Source organism: Dasypus novemcinctus, chromosome 17 (genome assembly GCF_030445035.2).
Source record: "Dasypus novemcinctus isolate mDasNov1 chromosome 17, mDasNov1.1.hap2, whole genome shotgun sequence".
NCBI classification, from domain to species: Eukaryota; Metazoa; Chordata; class Mammalia; order Cingulata; family Dasypodidae; genus Dasypus; species Dasypus novemcinctus.
In genome coordinates, this window is record NC_080689.1 from 59565278 (window position 1) to 59573839 (window position 8562).

Sequence of the window (8562 nt, forward strand, 5' to 3'; positions counted from 1 at the left end):
ATGTGAACCAATGCATATGAGGTGCAGAGGTGCCCAAAGATGTACTTACCAAATCCAATGGATGTGTCATGATGATGGGAACGAGTGTTGTTGGGGGGGGAGAGGGGGGGTGGGGGGGTGGGGTTGAATGGGACCTCACATATATATTTTTAATGTAATATTATTACAAAGTCAATAAAAAATAAAAAAATTAAAAAAAAAAAAAAGAACTATAAAAAAAAAAAAATAATCGATTTCCAGTTGACTTTGGAAACCAAGTGGAAGACATGGTGGTGGAAGTAGAGTTTAATCTCATTTTAGGAAGATTCCTGTTTGTGTTAGTCTTCTGGTGCTTTGGGAGTGGGGAATGAAGTTTCAGGGTCCGAGATCTTGCTGGCCCAAGCTGTGGCTGACTCCCTGGGACAAGTCTGGGCCCTTTCAGGGTCCTGGGTGGTCAGTCAGGTGGTCCTGAGCCCTCCCCCTCCTCTCCTGCACACTGTGCTGTGCGCTCAGGCTCCTGGGACCTTCAAGGAGCAGGAATACTCCCAGCAACTCTGCCAGAGACAAACAGTGACATTACACCAGGACTCTTTCCTATTTACTTCTACTCAGGATGCGGGTGGGATAAATGGGGACCTGGGAGCCAGGGATGAGGGGAGGAAGTGAATTTGGCTCATTGCAGCCACCTATGGAACCCTCAGGTTAGCAGTGGGTGACGGTGAGAAATCTAGTTCTGGCCAAGCTTGGCTGACAAGTTCCAGATGAATCTTTATGGATGAAACTGATAGTATAATATAAAAAGTGATTTATCTGTTCTTACTTTCTAGTTATGATATTCCAGGGTAGATTAGGCAGCTTTCCTGGGACTAGAAAACTCCAAAGCAGGATTTGAAGCAAAGAGTCCTATCTTCTGTAGAAAGAGATATTCAACTTTTGGAAGTTATAAAACTTTTCTTAAAATTCATTTGAGGGGAGTGAATGTAGCTCAAGTGGTTGAGCACCTGCTTCCCTTGAATGAGGTCCTGGGTTTGATCGCTGGTACTTCCTAAAAACAAAGCAAACAAATGAAAAAACCAACTCAGGGAAGCCAGTGTAGCTCAGTGGTTGAGCACCAGTTTCTCATATGCAAGGTCCCAGGTTCAACCCTGGCCCCTGTACCTCAAACAAACAAACAAAAACCCCAAAAACCAAACAAGAATATTTGATTGAGGGTGATGAAAAGTTCTGGAAATAGAGTGGTAGTGGTTGTCCAATGACCTAAATGCACTTTTTTTTTTTTTTTTAAAGATTTATTTTATTTATTTAATTCCCCTCCCCTCCCCCGGTTGTCTGTTTTCTGTGTCTTTTTGCTGCGTCTTGTTTCTTGTTTCTTTGTCCGCTTCTGTTGTCGTCAGCGGCACGGGAAGTGTGGGCGGCGCCATTCCTTGGCAGGCTGCTCCCTCCTCCGCGCTGGGCAGCTCTCCTTATGGGTGCACTCCTTGCGCGTGGGGCTCCCCTACGCGGGGGACACCCTGCGTGGCGCGGCACTCCTTGCGCGCATCAGCACTGCGCATGGGCCAGCTCCACACGGGTCAAGGAGGCCCGGGGCTTGAACCGCGGGCCTCCCATGTGGTAGACGGACGCCCTAACCACTGGGCCAAAGTCCGTTTCCCGACCTAAATGCACTTGATACCATTGAATTGCATGCTTAAAAATAGTTAAAATGTTATATTTTATGATATGTATATTTTTCACAATAAAAAATGCATTTGAAACCTTCATTGAATAGTTATTATAAACAAACATATGCAAGTGTTTTGTGATTATAAATATTCTGCCATGTAAATATTTGTTGAATCTATTCACATCCCTCCAGCCTATTGTTATCACCCTGGATAAATTATTATTTTTTGCTTGGGCTATTACAATTGACCCTTGTATGAGTTTTCTGTGGCTGCTGTAACAAACTAGCTACCATAAACTGGGTAACTTAACACAAATTTATTTTCTCACCATTCTGGAGTCCAGAAGTTTGAGATCAGAAGCACTGGGCTCAAATCAAGGTGTTATCAGGGCACACTGACTCTGAGAGCTCTAGTGGAGAATCCATTCCTTGTCTCTTCCAGCTTCTGCTGACTGCTGGCACTGTTTGGCTTGTGGCCCCATCACTCCAATCTCTTCCTCCATCGTCACTTTGCCTTCTCTTCTGTGTATGTGTCTCTCCTTCTGTCTGTCTTTTACAATGATGTGTGTGATTGCATTCAGGGCCTACCTGGATAATCGTTTTAAGATCCTTAACTTAATTTCATCTGCAAAGATACTTTTTCCAAATAAGGAAACCCGTGTAAGTTCTAGGGCTTAGGGACTGATACTTCTTGGGGAATGCATTTTCTGTCTTTCCCAACCTTGCTTAAGTATTTTGTACATCTTCCTATTGAGTGGTCTGTCTTTTCCTTCTTGGTTTGTAGGATATACTTATATAATCTCTATGAGCTCTTTGTCAGTTATATGTGCTGTAAATATCTTCTCCCACACTGTGACTTCCCTTTTAACTCACGTTAATAATACTATTAATGAAAGAAGTTCTTAATTTAAATGTAGTCCAATTTACAATTTTTTCCTTTATGGTTCATTCTTTTTGTTTATTGTTTGAAAAATTGTTCTCAACTCCAAGATGATGAAGGTGTTCTTGAGATGTTAAAAGGTTATCCTCATTTTTATTTAGCTTTTCTTCTTTCCAACATATGCATTTTAAGGCTATAAATTTCTATTAGTACTGCTTTAGCCCCACAATGTTTCCTCCGCCCCCGAGATAGTTCACTTGTTTGTTTGCTCATTGTTTTTGTTTTTGTTCATTGTGTTTTTGAGCTTGTTGTCTGCTCATTGTTTATTTTTTTTCTTTAGGAGGCACTGGGAACAGAACCCAGGACCACCATGTGGGAGAGAGGCACTCGATTGCTTGAGCCCTGGTTTGCTGTGTTTCCCATTGTACGTCCTCTGTGTCTTCTTTGTTGCATCATCTTCCTGCGCCAGCTCTCCGCGCACGCAGTCCAGTTTACTTTCACCAGGAGGCCCTGGGAATTGAACTCCGCACCCCCATATGGTAGACGGGAGCTGGTCACTTGCACCACATCTGCTTCCCCCCACAAGTTTTTATATGGAGTATTTTTGTTATAATTCAGTTCAAAAGATTTTCTGATTTTCATTATGAATTTTCTTTGACCCCCAGTTTATGTAGAAATGTGTTTCTTAATTTTCAAGCCTCTGGGTATTTTTTAGGTAATTTTTAGAAATACTTTTAAAATTAAAGTTAATAGATCACAAAGAATGTTACATTAAAAAGCTTAAAAAAACATAAAAAATATGAGGTTCCCATATACCCCGCTCCCCCCCCATCATTTTTGGAAATTGTATTTTTTTGAAGATATATACATCACACAAAAAAATGTTACATTAAAAAATATAAGAGGTTCCCATAAACCCCCCAGCCCCCCCACTCCACTTCTCCAACACCAACAACCTCCTCCATCACTGTGGCACACTCATCGCACTCGGTGAACATGTTCTGGAGCACTGTTGTACCACGTAGATGATAGTTTGCCCTGTGGTTCACACTCTCCCCCAGTATATTCAGTAGGTTAAGGTAGGATATATAAAGCCCATAATCTGACATTTTAGGTAACTTTTTGTTACCGATTTGCTAGTGTGACTACATTATGCATGTATAATAAACACACTGTAATTTCAATCTTTTGAAATTTGTTGAAAGGGAAGTGGACTTGGCCCAATGGATAGGGCGTCCATTTACCATATGGGAGGTCTACGGTTCAAACCCCGGGCCTCCTTGACCCGTGTGGAGCTGGCCCATGTGCAGTGCTGATGCGCGCAAGGAGTGCCCTGCCATGCAGGGGTGTCCCCTTCGTAGGGGAGCCCCACGCGCAAGGAGTGCACCCCGTAAGGAGAGCTGCCCAGCGTGAAAGAAAGTGCAGCCTGCCCAGGAGTGGCGCCACGCACGTGGAGAGCTGACGCAGCAAGATGACGCAACAAAAAGAGACACAGATTCCCGTTGCCGCTGACAAGGATAGAAGTGGTCACAGAAGAACACACAGCAAATGAACACAGAGAACAGACAACTGGGGCGAGGGGGAGAGAGAAATAAATAAAAATAAATCTTTAAAAAAAAGGAGGGAAACGGACTTTGGCCCAGTGGTTAGGGCGTCCGTCTACCACATGGGAGGTCCACGGTTCAAGCCCCGGGCCTCCTTGACCCGTGTGGAGCTGGCCCATGCGCAGTGCTGATGCGTGCAAGGAGTGCCCTGCCACACAGGGGTGTCCCCCGCGTGGGGGAGCCCCATGCGCAAGGAGTGCACCCATAAGGGGAGCCGCCCAGCGCCAAGGAGGGAGCAGCCTGCCCAGGAATGGCGCCGCCCACACTTCCCGTGCCACTGAGGACAACAGAAGCGGACAAAGAAACAAGACGCAGCAAAAAGACACAGAAAACAGACAACCGGGGGGAGGGGAGGGGAATTAAATAAATAAAAATAAATCTTAAAAAAAAAAAAAAAAGAAATTTGTTGAAACTGCTGTTTTAGAAAAAATAAAAAAAGATTACAAAAATTTAAAAAAAGAAAAAAAGATAAAAAGAGAGAAACTGCTGTATGGCCTCAAAAAAGTCTTTTCTGACTAGTTCATCCTCAATTATAAGTATTTCCATGTCTTTATTTACAAATAAAGGGAAACATATTGTAGCTAGTGATCAACATTAAGTAGACGAGATCTGAAATAACGAGACAAAGATTGGAGTATATAACTTTTGGGATAGACACTGGGAGGGTGCAATAATATTTTTCTTTCTTTTTTTAAAGATTTATTTTATTCATTTATTTCTCCCCCCCTTCTTTGTTTGTACTGTCTGCTCTCTGTGTTTGTTCATTGTGTGCTCTCTGTGTTCGCTTGTTTTCTTTCTAGGAGGTACCAAGAGCCGAACCCAGGACTTCCCATGTGGGAGGGAGGCGCCAATCACTTGAACCATCTCTGCTCTCTACTTGCTGTGTATCTCATTGCGTCCTCCTTGTGTCATCTTATTGCATCATCTGTTGTATCAGCTTGCCACACCAGCCTGTCATGTCAGTTTGCTATCTTGCTCGTCTCCTTTAGGAGGCACAGGGAACCGAACCCGGGACCTCCCATGTGGTAGGCAGGCACCCAGCTGCTTGAGCCACATCCACTTCCCTCTTTTTTTTCTTTTTTTAAAAGATTTATTTATTTATTTATTTAATCCCCCCCTCCCCTGGTTGTCTGTTCTCGGTGTCTATTTGCTGCATCTTGTTTCTTTGTCCGCTTCTGTTGTCAGCAGCACGGGAAGTGTGGGCAGCTCCATTCCTGGGCAGGCTGCACTTTCTTTCACACTGGGCGGCTCTCCTTATGGGTGCACTCCTTGTGCTTGGGGCTCCCCTATGCGGGGGACACCCCTGCGTGGCAGGGCACTCCTTGCGTGCATCAGCACTGTGCATGGGCCAGCTCCACACGGGTCAAGGAGGCCCGGGGTTTGAACCGCGGACCTCCCATGTGGTAGACGGACGCCCTAACCACTGGGCCAAGTCCGTTTCCCCCTCTTTCTTTTTTAAAAAAATATATTTTAATTTATTTTAAAAAGATACATAGATGATGTAAAATGTTACATTAAAAAATATTGGAGGTTCCCATATACCCCATTCCTCACACCCTCCACTTTTCCTACATCAACTCTTTCATTAGTGTGGTACATTCATCACATTTGATGAATACATTTTGGAGCACTGCTACACAGCATGGATTATAGTTTACGTTGTAATTTACACTCTTTCTCAGTCCATTCAGTGGGTTATGACAGGATATATAATGTCCTACATCTGTCCCTGCAGTATCATTCAGGACAACTCCAAGTCCTGAAAATGCTCCCATATCACATCTCCTTTTCCCTCTTCCTGCCTTCAGCAACTCCCGTGACCAAAAGCTCAAGCTTCCATTGAGCTTCCCTAATGTGGCTCTATATTGGTAACAGTAAAAACAAATGGAACAAGGAAGCGGCTGGGGCTCCATCAGCTGGGCTCCCGTCTACCCTATGGGAGGCCTGGGTTTGCATCTCAGGGCCTCCTTGTGAAGGGAGGCTCGCCCGCACACCACGGAGCACCGCCCAGCCGTGGAGAGCCAACTCAACAAGATGACACAACAAAAAGGAGACAGGCAGAAACACGGAAGAGCTCACAGCAAGTGAACTCAGAGAGCAGGCAGCACGCAAAATGCCACGGGGGGCGGGGATATAAAAAAAACCAAAAACCAAAAAAAATGGGAAGCGGACTTGGCCCAATGGATAGGGTGTCTGCTTACCACATGGGAGGTCTGCGGTTCAAAGCCCGGGCCTCCTTGACCCGTGTGGAGCTGGCCCATGCGCAGTGCTGATGCGCGCAAGGAGTGCCGTGCCACGCAGGGGTGTCCCCCACGTAGGGGAGCCCCACGCGCAAGGAATGTGCCCCGTAAAGAGAGCCACCCAGTGTGAAAGAAAGTGCAGCCTGCCCAAGAATGGCGCCGCACACATGGTGAGCCGACACAGCAAGATGATGCAATCAAAAAAACCAGATTCCCGGTGCCGCTGATAAGGATAGAAGCAGTCACAGAAGAACATGCAACGAATGGACACAGAGAGTAGACAACTGGGGGGGGAGCGGCGGGGGGGAAGGGGAGAGAAATAAATAAAAAAATCTTTAAAACAACAACAACAACGACAAAACCAAAAAACCCCAAATAGGATAGCATTTTTCCCTTAAAGAAGCTTCTGTTTTGTCTGTGGCCCCAGTTATAAACAAATACAGGGTAAATGTAACTAATTACAGAGTGGTTAAGAGACAAAATAAGGGATGAATATTATGTGAAAATTCTATCACAAAGTTAAACATGTTAGAATGATCACAAACTTTAATCTGGTTACAAAATACACGGAAGGACCTTGGCCACCTTCTCCAGGTCCTCTTCTAATGGCCTCTTCTTTCTTCTCAGCCAGGTGCTGAGCAACTCCAGGAAGGTCTTGCTCTGAAGGCTTAGTGAAGAAGGTGAGATGATTCACATTTCCTGAGTCTTGGTTGGCAAATCTCTCCCTGCCTCCAACTTGCTGGCTGCTGGCAGCAATTTCCCCTTCCATCCACAATAGGAAATGTGATGTCATTGCTGTTTACTGCCTACTCAAGGAGACCCCTGGTCAGGCACTTTTTGTGTTAGTTAGGATACCAGTTTGGTTGCAGCACCAAAAGCCAAAATAACCCTGACTCAACAAGATAATTTATTTCTAAGTTAATGGTCCAAACATAAGCCATCTAGAGCTGGTATGGGAGGGGTCCAAGCTCTTTCAATCTGTTTGCCTTCCACAACCAGTTTCTTCCCTCTCACAGTCTAAGATGGCTGACACTGCTCATGCCATCAAGTTTGCATTCCAGTCTGTAGGAAGGGAAAATGGAGAAAAAGAGGACACATTCCTCCCTTTTAAAGGGCATTTCTCAGAAGCTTCACACATCACTTTCTCCACTCCCATTGACCAGAACCTAAACACATGGTCACACCTAGCTTCAAAGGAGGTTAAGAAATGTAACCTTGGGAAGTGGATTTGGCTCAACTGATAGACCATCAGCTTACCACATAGGAGGTCCAGGGTTCAAACCCAGGGCCTCCTGACCCGTATGATGAGCTGGCCCACACGCAGTGCTGATGTGCGCTAGGAGTGCAGTGCCACACAGGGGTGCATAGGGGAGCCCCATGCACAAGGAGTGTACCCCTCAAGGAGAGCCGCCCCACGTGAAAAAAGTGCAGCCTGCCCAGGAGTGGCGCTGCACACACGGAGAGCTGACACATCAAGATGATGCAACAAAAAGAGACACAGATTCCTGGTGCCACTGACAACAATGCAAGTGGACAATTGCATTGTTTTTTAAAAACAATTTTTTAAAGAGTATTATTTTTTTAAGAGAAGATTTATTTATTTATCCCTCCCCTCACCCCTGTTGTCTGCTCTCTGTGTCCATTTGCTGTGTGTTCTTCTGTTCTGCCTGTCTTCTCTTTAGGTGGCACTGGGAACTGATCCTGGGACCTTCCAGAGTGGGAGAGAGGTGCTCAATCTCTTGCACCACCTCAGCTCCCTGGTCTGCTATGACTCTTATTGTCTCCCTCTGTGTCTCCCCTGGTTGCATCATCTTGCTGTGCCAGCTCTTCACTTGGGCCAGCACTCCATGTGGGCCAGTTCTCTGTTTGGGCCAGCTTGCCTTCACTAGGAGGCCCTGGGAGTCGAACTCTGGACCTCCCACATGATAGATGGGAGCCCAATCACTAGAGCCACATCTGATTCCCTTTTCATTTTTTTTAAGACTTATTTTTAAAATTTATTTCTCTCCCTTCCCCCTGTTTCTGCTCATTGTCTGCTCTCTCTGTTTCTTTGTCTTCTTTTTAGGAGGCACTGGAAACCAAATCTGGTACCTCCCATGTGGGAGGGAGGCACCCAATCACTTGATCCACCTCTACTTTCTATGCTTGTTGTGTCTCTCATTGTGTTTCCTTGTTGGGTCTCTTTGCTGCATCATC